The 14,121-nt window shown below is 33.9% G+C and overlaps 1 pseudogene; it reads left to right on the forward strand.

Annotated features, from left to right (window-relative positions):
• Nucleotides 1-9,094: 9,094 nt before the first annotated feature.
• LOC100720647 (kinesin-like protein KIF2A) overlaps nucleotides 9,095-14,121 on the forward strand; it is a 53,546-nt pseudogene continuing 48,519 nt past the window's right edge.

The raw sequence follows: 14,121 nt of genomic DNA on the forward strand, positions 1-14,121 counted from the left end.
CTTGCCAACTTAATGGAATAGTGATTGTAAAGATTCAACTTTCATATAATACCTGGTTTGGAAAAAAAATTCAATTTTGGAAATCAACATTATTTTAAATAAACATTGACTTTTTCTTTTTAATAAGCTGTATTAAGGCTTGATAATCAGAAAAGCAGAATGAAGTGAAAATTATGCTGGCAAAAGTGTCAGGCAGCAAATATCAGTTCTCACTTGTTCAGAGTTTTGGACATGACAACCAGTAACACCTCTCTAAAATCTAACTGCTTTGAATGGACACCAACAGATTATTTAGACAGTAGAGTGAGTGTCTTCTGTAGTTATATTGCCAGCTGTCATCAAATTCTTTAGGTGGGAGCCATGTCGTGCTGTAGTTGCTGTGGTGAGGTGCTAGTGGTATCTGTTGCCTGTGGACATGATGTGGGCCACTACCAGCTTAACTTGGCAGCTTCTGTCATGCCTGTGCCCATTTTATATGCTCACAAACTGAATCCACACCTAATTTTCAATGACCTCTAGAATAATAGTGATAAGTTGCTGTCTCTGATATGACAGATTTTAGAACAGGGAGAAGGTTATTAACCCATTGCAGTAACAGAGGAAATTTAAGCCATATGAAAGGTATATGAGAATTTTTTTAGCCTAGAGAAGAAATTATGCATAAAACTATTAAACAGTTTTGATGTTCTTATAATTCTTTGCAAATATGAATGCACTGTTATGTTTAATAACACTTGATATGTTTTAAATAAATCAAATGTCCAATGTTACTATTATTTCTTCATTCTCAACTATAAGGAGAATTCAGTCTAATTTCTATTCATTATTAACTATTTTACTTCAGGGAAGTAAATTTCTCAGAGGAAAGTATTGCATTCATACATATGCTGGACTTGGAATCACCAGAAAGAAGAGCATTAACTGACTTTTACTTTATTTACTCCTTAATGTTTTAGAGGCCATAAATTCAGCCATTTCCCCCAAGGTTTTCATTCTATATTTTAGGAGGAAAAATGTACTTTGACTGTGGTTACTTGGGGAGAGGAAAGAATGTTAAGAAATTTCACTCAGCCCACAAATGACTGCCTACTTCATCCATTGTGTATTTTCTTCATTTTTGTCTTCTTATTTTTGTCAGCATACTTTCCTGTACTCCCAATAAAATTAGCATAACTTTTCCATTACACAGACACACTGGGGGCATTTGCAGATATTCAGCCAAAGCACAAGAAAAAGCAGCTTTTGTGTCAAAGATACCTTTCTCAGTGGCATAGACTTCTCACACTAAAGAATCTAGAAACCTGTTCACTAAGAATTTATTTTAAAACTCTTTCGTCACTCTGTTTCTGGGTATTAATTATTTTTGATTCAGAATTTTAAAATATTTCTTCTGAAAATTTGTATACTTCTATATCTCTAAAATGTTTCTGAAATAAGCTAAAAAAAGTCTCTCCAACAAACTGCCATATGGTTGAAAACAGAATCTTCATCTTAGGTCACTTTATGCTTCCCAAGCAAAGATTATGGCACCTAGTTGGCACTAGAGTAGTAATCGCTGTGTGAAGTTTAACTATTTAAAATAAACTGATAGAATTCTACTAAAGGTCGACAGCAAACAGCCTACCTTTGATTGTGTTCCTAGTTCTCACTGAATGTGCAAGGTCAACAGAAAAGAAGCTGTGCCAACCCCCAGGTGAGCGTTTGGGGATGGAGATCAGAGGTTAGTAGGTGTTATTTCCTCACAGAGGTGAAATCTTCCAGAGGTGTGCATATGGTTCACTGAACAAAACTGAATGAGACTGTATCCCAACTGACCATGCGGATGTCCTGATGGTGCTGACACACAGCAGTGGCTGGTTACAGTCACCAGCTGCAAAACAGCGCTCTTCTTGAAGGAAGTGATGTGTCTTAGATAATTTCTCAATGCTTCCTGATGACAATGGGCTTTCTGCTACTTCTCCTTCTCATCTACTTCAGAAATGGTACTCTAGCACCAGATGTCTGGTCCCTTTAACAGGATGATGAATGCAGGGCAAAGTGCAAAAAGATAGGGCAGTCACTCTAGCTTATCATCCCTCAGGGCCTCTGGGGAGAATTCCCATTGAAAAGAGAGAGATTGTGTGAAGACTTAATGAAGGTTTTTTTGTTTTGTGATGTGTTTGCTTTTCCTATTTGTTTTAAATGGAGAGTTTTAATCTTAATCTCATATAAGCATGTAGTTATCCTCTTTGGTTAGGACAGAGAGCAGTCTTCTTTCACTCTACTTTTTAACAAGTGTTTTCCATTCAGTAAGAGAACACCTCAGATGATAATTAGTCCTGATCCTTAGGTCTCCAGCACTTATTGTTCAATACTTTCTCTGTTTAGTAATTGAGTGGCCCCCCAAGCATAAGGTTATTCCCTTAGTCACCATGGAATCTTCAATGCAGATTCCATGAAAGGTATAGCCCTTAACATCAAATGCTTGTCCTAGACCTCTTGAATATCCATGTTGCTAATAAAGAAAAGAGTGTCTGCTGATTCCTTGCAGTCCCAAAGATGAATCTTTACTCAGTGTCTGTCTCATTCTGATGCTTTCTTTTGTTCTTTGGTGGTTAAGTACAATAGCTTACTGTGGAATTTTGTAAATCACTATTTGTCTTTATTTTCTTGATATTTGGAAATAAAGAGATATTTTATGAAAATCATAGTTCACAATTTTATAGCCTTAGGAATGTAAATGACATTGTACCAGAAAACAAACACTGCTCTTCCTACTTCCCACTTTCTGTCTCCATTGTTCTTAACTTTCTAGTTTTGTATTTTTCTGGGAAATAAAAGCCAGAAATTTATTGCATTTTGAGCAACCTCTGTTGCAAAGCTCTCTGATCTTCCTTCTGTAGGTATTATTTTCTCAGAGTAGAGTTAGCAAACAAAATTTCCTCTTTGTTTTAAATTATTAACTAATCACTTTCTCTGCATTAGTGTGCATAATTCTGTTTATTTTCCTGGAAGAAAATATTGATGTCCTTTCCACAAATGAAACATAATGCATATTTCTCACAGTAGTTTTGCATAGACTTTGCAAAAGAAAAAAACTATTTGAGCACAAAATGCCCTCTTTTTCACTCCCAGTCAGGACAATACATCTCATGACTTGGTTCTTCCCACACAGTTAATCTTAAAGGACATTAGTGGAAGAAAAATGCTAACAGATAGACAAGCTTTTTGGTGATGGTGTCTTTCTTCCTCTTTAAGTAGGGGTACAGTGCAATCTGTTGCAGAAAAAAAAGGAGGAGAGAAAAGCAGCAAGCACCTTTTTCTACCCTCGATGGGCTTCAAGCATCCCCCTTACATGTGCTTTTGGTTGCTTGTTCAGCTTTTCTTGCAGAGGTCAATAGCAGGCCATTGGTAGATTATTGGTAATTTGTAATAGGTGCTTTACAAATAGAGCCTCCTTTTCTATTGAACTTCAAATACAAATAAGAATGAAAAATCGTGAAGCCGAAAATCACATGTAAAATGATACAGTCAAGACCTTTGTTAAGCATCTGGCGCTAAAAATTTTATTGGGCAGATTGATTTTTACAACGCATTCCTTGCTTTTACTCCCTTTTTCTGTATAAATATTCATCAGTTAGGTAATAAAGCATAATTTGAAGTGAACCATCATATTGAGATCATGGTATGTGATACAGCCAGACCAAGGTTTATAACCTCACCAGAGCTATTGCTTTTTTGGTACAAAACCAGATTTATTTTACTAACTCTTCACAGAAGTCAGAACAGCTTTGCTAGAAATACTTAAATATAGTCAGCAATGTCATATGCTCAATGCTACTTATTACAGTTTAAAAATACTGATTCATTATGTGGAATGATCCAGGTGAAAGATTTCCAATCATAAAGAGAGATATCCACACAGATGAGGCAAATGAGTATGTGTATTCTGCTGATGAGTTGTTCCCACAAATAATGAAAAATTTCACACAACGAGGTCCCATGAGAGAAAATAGGACAAACATGATTCAAATGATTTGCCATGGTTTCAGTTTTACCAAGAAATAAAAAAGCTGGTACACCTTGGGTATCAATTTGTTGCCTACTGATTTTAGGCATAGCTTTTCACCATTCTCTGAAAAACTGTGATATGAATAATTAAAGTATTCAAACTCTCAGACAGAGTCACCGTACTAGCATAATTATATTCTAATCTATCATAGAAGTTTCAGAGATTTTATTATAGTACACTAACTTTTCTGCTGATTTATCTAGGGAAACTACATAATTATTTTATTTAAATGTAAAAGGTCTTTGGTCATTTATGTAAAATATTGATAACATTTAATAGCAGCTAGTACCTGCTGATTAGTCTTCCCTGCCAGGCACTATGCTAAAAAGTTTGTATTAAGTAACAGTGGGTACTTTGTAGTCATTTTAGTATTCTTAGTTTGTGGATAAGGAAATTAAGATATTCATTTAAGTTTCAAAGCTTAGGAGAGTAAACAGTTCTTCAACTTTGCCAAAAAAATTAAATAAAAATTTTCTAATTCCTTCTTTAATACAAAACGTAACAGTTCTATAGTAGATTCCCAGAAAGATTCAGGCTTGAAAGAAGAAAGTTGGAAATTAGTAAGAAACAGCACTAATAGATATGCAGAGCTGGCTGCTATGTCATTTACAATTGCAGTTTTTGACTTAATCGTTTACAAAATTTTTAAGATGCATAGCACAAAATATGATTTACATGCTGACCCTGTAGATTTGCATATACACATAGACTGTATCATTGAAACCTGTTTTATGAAGTAATACTTCGCCTTCAATATTACTTTCTAATGATATTTCATTTTATTCTCTTCTACTTAATTAGTAATGTACATCAAGCCTAACTACAATTACCTTTATTATTTTATGGCCAAAACTTTGAAAAAATTAGTGATGTGAAATTCTGAGTATATTCCTCCATGTATACTTTCAAAAGAGCAATGAATAAGACTCTTTCCTAACAATCATGCTTTTTCATTAATAAGAAGTAAAAAGTATATGGATCTTTGTAAAATATGTTTTTAATATGTTTAGTAATTAAAGAAGTAAATGATTAGTTTTTTATATTATCTATTGTATCCAAGATACTGTATTAGAGATCATCCAAATTAAAGAAACTACACCTTGCTGTGACATAGAGGTATGACTGTATCTTTCCCCATTTATGAGTTTTCTTGTGGGCTGCAGAACAATATTGAAACTTTGTTTAGTGGAATACAAGGCCCTCATACTCTAGCTCTGTCTTTCATACTGACCTCCGTCTTTCTTTCAAATATAGCCCCTGTCCCAAACCAAACAGTGCTCAGTGTTCAGTGCTCACAAGAGATCCTAAGTGCTCTCAAATCATGGGCCATCACGTGCTTACCCCTCTCCCTACTATGTGATAGGTCAGAGCCAGCTCAAATGCTACCTGTGCTACAATAATTCCCTTAAGTCCTACTAATCTCATCCCCTACATATGCATAGTGCAGTATAATCACCTAGATGAATCATCTGACCACTGCAAATGTCTTTTTTTTTTTTTTTTTTTTTCTTTGTACTAAGGATTGAACTCACAACCTCACACTAGCCAGGCAGGCCTTGTGCCACTGAGCTGTATCCACAGCTCTCCACTGCAAATGTCAAAAGAGGAAAAAGGGCAGTAGGAAACTTTGACATACAATGACTTGCATTGATCTTTTGAGATTAAATACAATTCCAAAATAGAAATATCAACGAAGTTTGTATCTTTTCAGTAGTAAAGAAATTAAAAATTTACATATGTGCTCCTTTCGACATTTGCATTTCAAGACAGAATTAATCAATAGGATGGATCACATTCTGATGCAGGTTCTCTTCTTAAACCACCTAGGTACAAAAAATATAAATGAATGCTAGTTACCAAAACTCAAAAATTGCCATCCAGTTTTTTGTGTTTGAATTCATTCTTAGGAACTCTACCTTTAAATATTAACAAATCTTTTTTCCTCGGGTGCTGGAGATGGAACTCAGAGCTTTGCACACACCGGACAAAGGTTCTGCCATGGATGTACACACGTCTTCATCCCTTGATGAGTCATTTGAAACCAAGAGATCATATTTTATCAAGAACCAAGGTCCGTAGCAATTGTTCCTCGGTGATTATGTGATATAAGAAAAATGAAATATTGTAAAAATAATTATTTTCAATAATTCTGTTGTCTGCATTCTATAGTGAACTCTACTGCTGCCCCACCTCCTGCCCCATAGCTGCTGGTGATGGTGCTGTCTCCTGTATGAATATGGGCTGTTGGCTGTTCAGATCTATCCCTTTTGGATGAATTTTCCCTGGCTAAGCACAGAAGCACCTGACCAGGGACAGTTTCCAAAATGAGCCAGTCTGCACTCTACTAAAAATTGACTGACTTTAGGTTACAAAACTTGGCTCCTATTTTTCTTTAGATGGAATCCACTGCATGGCACAATACACCCTCCAGAGCTCCACCAGGAATTAATTAAGCTGCCCCTGGACTCCAAATACAACCACAGGATCGCTCAGCTTCCTCTCATATTCTGTCCTGCTTCTCTTCTTCCCTTTGGTTGCCATTTCCTCAGTAAATGACATGTACTCAAATACCCTTCAAAGGGTTTAGCAAATGAATAAACGTACACCCCTGGTGTTTCCATTCCCTTTGTGATTTGATTCCCAGGAGTAACTGAATAAATAATAGTGCTATATTCTCTACCCCTATTGAGAAGTCAAATCAATTTTCATTTTATGCTTATCAAAATGCTTGTGGTTATTCTTTTCTTGAATCAGATTTTTCTTCATATGTACGGTAGAACTGTTTTAATGAAATTATCTTTGCCATATTATGAAGATTTCTTATGAGATAAAGTAGTAGTAAAAATAAATTACAACTTTCTTCTAGGTTATGTAGTATCTTATAATCTTTAAATAAATATGACAGAGAAATTAACATACTTTCAGCAAATAATCATTCTCCTCATGCTCATGGTGGCAATATTTATAAATATAATTATCTACCAAATGCCTTGTCCCTATAAGAGGATATGTTCCTTTGTGTCAAAGAGATCTAATATTATTCTGTTTGTATAGTTTTATCTCAATTTTTAAAAAAAATTTGAATGACTAAAAGGACATTAATAATATCATGTCAATTTGACACATTTCTAAACTTTTTTTTGATAATTCTCTTTGTCCTTGGTGATAATATAAAATTAGATCACACATTTTCTGTGCTCACCACTGTCCCAGTCCCTGACAGTGATAACAAAATATACAGTGCATCTTTTATGAATTTGGTGTCAAACGAGCATTGAAGTCAGGCTCCCTAAATTCCAATGCTGTCTTAAGTTCTTCATCTTGAATAAAATGAGCCAGACACATCTACACAACTGAGTTGCTATGTGTTAATGGTATTTGTTGATTCTCCATGTGCTTCCCATACTAAAAATGCACAATATTGCTCCGAAGACCACTATTTAAGTAGAAGCCTAGTTTAAATTCAATCATCAAGAAATCCATAGGAATATTCACCAAAAAAACTGATTGTAGGTTCTGCCTTCTGGATTTTATCTTATGAGCTTGAATTAGAGAAATTCCCCAGTGACTAAATCATCCAAAAGGCAAGAAATTGCTATTTCTTTAAATGCTGATGGTTTTGCACATAGACACTCAATCCATATCCTGGTAGACTTGAGGTTACACATATGTTTTCATTTGTTAAAAATCAAAATTATATTTGTTAAAATATTCTTTATATTTTGAATTATATTTCATTATAAGCAATTTTTTCTTGCTTAAAAAGCTATAAGCAAATAGTAAGTAACAGGGATACATATATCGATACCTTTAGGGTATAATTTGACATAAGAAAATGAACAGATTAATGAACAAAAGGGTGAATAGAATGATAGATATAAAACAAATACAACAAAATGTTAATGTAAGTGGTCAGATGTAAGTGGTTAGAATGTGAGCGTTCTTACAAAACTCCTTCCTATTTTTGAGTATTTAAGCATATGTCTAATAACACAGCAGGGAATCATCCAGTTTTAAGAAAATGGAAACTTTCACATGTTCTACTGCAATGAGTTAGAATCTTCTTGCAAAACAATAGTTTTTTCTTCTGGCAATGCTAATAAAAATAATGCTCTCTATAAATATTTGGAAAATTAGTTTCTAATTTTATTCTTGTCAACTTTGAACTAGAATCATACTGAAATGACTTTAAAAATGAATCATATCACTGAATGTTTATGTTGGAATATAGCTTAAGGACAAATTTGTACAAACATATTCTTAAATTGTAATTTTAATAACCATATTTTTCATGATAAAGGTGATATTTTATTGAGTCCAGTGTTCATCTTCCTTGTGAATAAAGAAAATATGTACTTATGTGCATGATGTTGAAAACTGATGTTTTTCTAATTGAGAGAAAATAAAGATAAAACACCTATTGGCTGATTATATTTTAATCCAGAATAACAATTGGAAGATTCATTAAGAATGTTTTACAAACTTTCGCATGTAAAAAGGTTTATATTTTTGATGTACTCATTGAAAGTCTCTAGGAGCATTCAAGTAGCCGTGAAACATCCAAGAGCCACATTTTCATTTCGTAACACTGTCACTCGCTAAAAAGACAAAGATATCTTAGAGAACTGACTGTTCTCTGGCATTGGCCAAGGAAAGTCAAGCCAGGCTACAGCATGGTGCCACAATGAAAACCAAATTAATTAACACATCTCTCAAGAACATACAATCCAGGCTGCAATGCCTTGAAGAATCACCACCATCCAGATACACAAGAATTTATGCATCAATATGACAGTAACTACAATGAGCAGATACTGCTTCATACCTTTACACTCATGAGTTTATACTGATGCTGAAATGTACATCCAATAGAAGAGGCCGCAACATGCCCCAGATAATAGCACCAGTATTCAGAGCTATAGTAAGAGGCTCACTTAGAAACATTGGAGTTGCAAACTTTCATAGACACAAATCAAATGGGCCTCTCATTATGATGTGAACAAATTGTGGAAGTAGCCAGTGTGTGCGCTGGTCACTGCCTCAATGGTGCGGTGCGTCTGTACTGCAGAGTTTGGACTGTACACAGCAGTACAGTGCTCTGTCAGAGCCCGGAGTGTTCAAAAGCAGGAGAACAAAAGCGACGATGTAGAGGGGACCGCTAAGAGGCACAAAGAAGTATGTGGTGCTTGGTATATTTGGATCATAATTGTGTAACACTCACTTTGTCGAACTTAAGAATGAGCTGACTTAAGAATGTTCCCCTGGAACAGAACTCTTTTGTAAATAGGGAATTACCGCATTATATATGTTCAAACCTATAAGGAAAAGTAAATTAATAATGAGTAAAGAGATGTGGGATCTAAACAGATAAAAGCAAAAACTACACGTTGAAAAATTTAGGACAAAAACACGACATGCATGCAAAATGAAAATTTCATCAGATGAGAAGAATCAAGGATTTTTTCTAAAATTAGTTTAAAATATTGGTCGATTTTGAACTTTAGCTCGTTTCTAAGAGACTAGAAAACAAATTCACTGTTTTTGGAAGCTGATAAGTAAGAGTAGCTTTTAAATAGCAAATGATAAAAATAAAAAGAGGAGTGTCATATATTTATTTTGCTTTAGGTCTACAAACAATATCTTGATTAGTCATAGAGACGATGAAGAGAAGTTCTCTTTGTAGACATTTTCCATGTAAGATATGAAAATATAATACAATTAAAATAGTTTTACTTATCAATTGCTAAACAATGTCATCAACATTGGTCGCTGTTATCAGTTGAGTATAACCAGAAACAGAGACAAAGAAGTATTTTTGAAAAGATGGTTTTATTTGGAAATTAATGCTACATTAGTGTGCACACAAACAAGGCAAATAGCGTTTTGACGATCTGCATCTAGAATAGAGAGCTATGCTAAAGGGCATCAGTTTAAAATACTGAGAACAAAAGGGAAAATGGGAGCTCAGGGGATGTCCAACAGACTTCTGCATCCGTCATGATCCTCAGACACAAGCTCATGAGAGGGCTCTAATGGTCTCTGTCTGGATTGTAGGATTGTTAAGAAAACCACTGGAGAAATCTGTGAAGACTCCATGTCTGGATGCCAAAATGCCCAAGAATGACTTTTACATTTCTTTCATCTTCAAAATTATGCAAAATTATGCATGTATTTTCCTCATTTGGTAATTTCATGAGGAATCATGAGGTGAAAAATTCTAGAAAACAGAATTCCCAGTCTTAGTAAAGTGCAGGGATGCTGCTAAGTTGACAGGAGATAATTCAGCACAGCTGCTGCTATAACATGCTGCACACACGCACACACATACATAGGACAAGAGAACGTTTCCTTAGGTGAAAACACATTTTCTACCAAATGTTTTTGAAATAAAATCTGAACAATCCCTTAAACGTTCACTTTTTGAAATAACATTTAGGTATAAATTTAACAGAAAGGACCTTTAAATTCTTCTTTGAAACTTAAAAATCATTTCAGTGAAAAATGAAGAAGCAAATGATGACATACACCATATTCATAGGTTAAAAAGATTAATCTTGTTTGGATTCAAATTTTCCTCAGATTAATCTATAAAGTCAATGCACTCAGTTAAATTCCAAAATATTTTTGTATAAAATCACATGTTAATCATTGTTACTTTCCTATTATTTTATTCTGAAATTCTGTATTATTGTCTTTAGTTTTTATTTCAAAATTAAAAAAATAACAAGCTGACACTAAAAATTACAAGCCATGAAAAAGATTTTGTGTCCAATCCCAAAAAGACCTTGTGTCCAATCCAAAAGACCTTATACATTTTTATTGGAAACTTATAGTCAAATTAGCAAGCTGACACACTCCTATTTCAAGACTGTTATAAAGATACAATTGAGATAATGTGATATTTACATAAGGAGAGACACATAGATCAACAATATAGAGAACCCATACTTACATCTATCGATAAATGCATACTTACACCTATCGATAAATACTTAAGCAACAAAGTAGCCCAGGTAGTATAAGAGAAAAGACTTTTCAGGACATGGTGCTGGAACAACTGGTGTATAGTCATTTATCTTATACCATAACCAAAAGTCAATTCGTGATCATCATAGTTGTACGCATAAACACTGAATTTATAAGATTTCTAAAAGAAAATATGAGAGAATATCTTTATAAACTTGGGGTTAGCAAAGGTCTTTTAGGCAAGCCTCAGAAAGCAAAATTCATTAAGGCAAAAACAATTTTTTGGTTCAAAACTTTTAATTTAATTTAGTTTTCATCAAAGTTATAATATGCTCATCAAAGACAATTTTAAGGAAATAAAAAGTGAAGTTATATACCAGGAGCGTGCACGGATGACAAAAACTTGCACCAAGTATTTTAAAGTTATTTTTGAAAGTAACTTTCAAAAGTATAAACACTGTAAGTGTTTAGACACATCACTAGAAAAGACATAAAGATATCCAGTAAGCATTCAGGAAATTACTAGGCCTCATTAGTCATCAGGGACATACATTTAAAACTGTAATGTACACACAAAAAGTGGCTAAAATTATGAGGACAAGCAAAACCATTAGTGACTGTGGAGAGTAACTGGAGCTTCACCATATTGGGGTAAGAAGTTAAAATGATTTAAAAAAAACTTTAGAAAACCATTTGGAATATTTATAATGTTCAATTAAATACCAATAACCAATAATATATGTCTCTATGTCTTTGAGAAAAAGGAAAACATAAATCTGCTTTAAAAATTTAAATAAAAGCCTGGTGTGGTAGCACATGCCTGTAATCCCAGCACTTGGGAGGTGGAGGCAGGAGAATCACTGTAAGTCTGAGACCAGCCTGCATTACAAAATGAGCTCAAGGCCAGCCTCAATTTCACAGCAAGATCTTATCTCAAAAAGGCCAAAACTAAAATAAACACAAATAGTTATAGAAGATATGTTTCAAAAGATCCAATCCAAAAATCATCCAGATATCATTATATGAGTAGATGCAAAAATTGTGTAACATACATCCAATAGAACATTCTTAGAAATAAAAAAAATGAAAAATCAGGGACAAACATCTAGGAATCTCTGAAATTGTTATGTTAAATGAAAAGGCTGAATATAAAATTTTAATACATTATAATTACATATGTGAAGTCCAAAGATATCTGAGATTCATGTAGACAAGAGAAATCAAATCAGAAGTTGGAAATAACTGTAATAAAAAGCCATTAAAAAACCTTCTAGGGTATTAGAAATAACAAAGTTTGAAAATTTGCCTTAATAAGAATCAAAATATGGGAAATCTGTAGGATTAAAGCAGTTTTCTGACATGAGAATATACAAACAAACCAATAGAAAAATTAGCATTGTATTGTTTTTTTAAGTGCTATGCATGTATCTAAACTTACAATATCTACAAACATTGTCTAATTTTTTTTTCTTTTTGAGACAGGGTCACACTATGCATTCAAACTGGCCTTGGGTTCACTTTGTAACCCAGGCTGGTCTTGAACTTGCAATGATCCTCCTGCCTTAGCCTCTGGAGTGCTGGGATTCCAGGCATGTGCTGAATTGTCTAAAATTTTTGAAAGCTTGTCTCATCAAACATCTTTCTGACTAATATCAAAATTTTCACCCTAACAGTTAAATGTATGGTTCCAAAAAATCCAAATTTCCTCTAATGACAATAGTTCTAAAATTAATTTTGGAATTTTGCTTTAAAAAGCCTTTTTGTTTGATTTATTTGGCTTTGAATCAACTATTACTAGTTGGTATTATGTACATCACTTACATCACTTTTAGTAAGAGTTCTTGTTTATATTGATTTTATTACCTTCCCACATTTTATGAAATCTGTCCTTTCCTCAGGTGGACATTTCTCCCTTCAACATGTTTTGTTGTTTTTCAGATCTCTGTGCCCTCTAAGTCATTTTTCTCACACTTACATTGATGTGTTTTGCGTAACTTTTAGACTTCTCTGTGTGGTTTTATTTTTCATTTTTCCCCAGCTATTGTCTAAATTCTCTGACAGTGCTCGGTTCCCAAACTGCTTGATCACACACTGAATTCCTTCTTCCATTAGTAGAAAGCTGACATTTGTTGTACACTAAACATGTTCTTTATCTTCCCCACTAGTTCAGTTCCAAACTTTGCCTCCCAGTATTTCCCGATGACCTTGGTATGTAACACAGCTCTGGAGCCCTTCTCTGAAGATGGGTTTAGCCCTAAATCCATAAATTCACCCCCAGTTACCTCCTGCATCAGTTTTGGATCCCAATTTAGAAAAAAACTAGTACAGTTTCCTTTCTTTAAAGTTAAAGAATGCTTGATCTTAAAAATTATTCTTTACTCCAAATATCTTCTTGAATAATGATCTTTTGGGTCATTGATTTCTATCATGATCTTTATGCATTTTCTAATTTCCTCCCAATATTATTTCAGTTTATACTGACTGACCTTTTCACATGCACCCTAGTGGTAACCATTATAGCATTTATATTATTTAAATTATGAATATTTATGTGATTAAGGTAGAGTAATCTTGCAATTGACATTTTGGGTTTTAAAGCATTCACATGTTTTTCCTTACAGACAATTTATTGTTTTCCACTTTACTCACATGTATATAGTATACTTTACTGAGAAATATCGCTGTATGTTCAGTATGATAATAAAGGAATGTGGATCACTAATAGTAAAATTATATTTATAATTTATACTGGCAATCTCTGTTTTTAAAAATGAAAGAACTAACACAAATTTCTGTTGTAGGCATCTTTCATATTTATTCCATTGTGTGTGTAAGTATGCAATTCAGTGGTGTTTACTACATTCAGAGTTGTGCAGTTGTAACTACTATGTTTTCACAATATGAAAATCATCCACAGAAAGATACCTAATAATCCAGTAGTAGCCACACCCAACCACTTCTCTTTCCAGTACCTGGCAGCCACTAATATGCTTCTTTTCTGTCTCTGTCAGATTAGCTGGTGTCGATACTTCATACAAATGGACTCATATGTGGGCTTTTGTAAGTGATGTCTTTCACTTAGCGTGTTATCAAGGTCCACCAAT

This window comes from Cavia porcellus, unplaced genomic scaffold (assembly GCF_034190915.1).
Source record: "Cavia porcellus strain 051 isolate PalLab524CR breed Dunkin Hartley unplaced genomic scaffold, mCavPor4.1 scaffold_14, whole genome shotgun sequence".
NCBI classification, from domain to species: domain Eukaryota; kingdom Metazoa; phylum Chordata; class Mammalia; order Rodentia; family Caviidae; genus Cavia; species Cavia porcellus.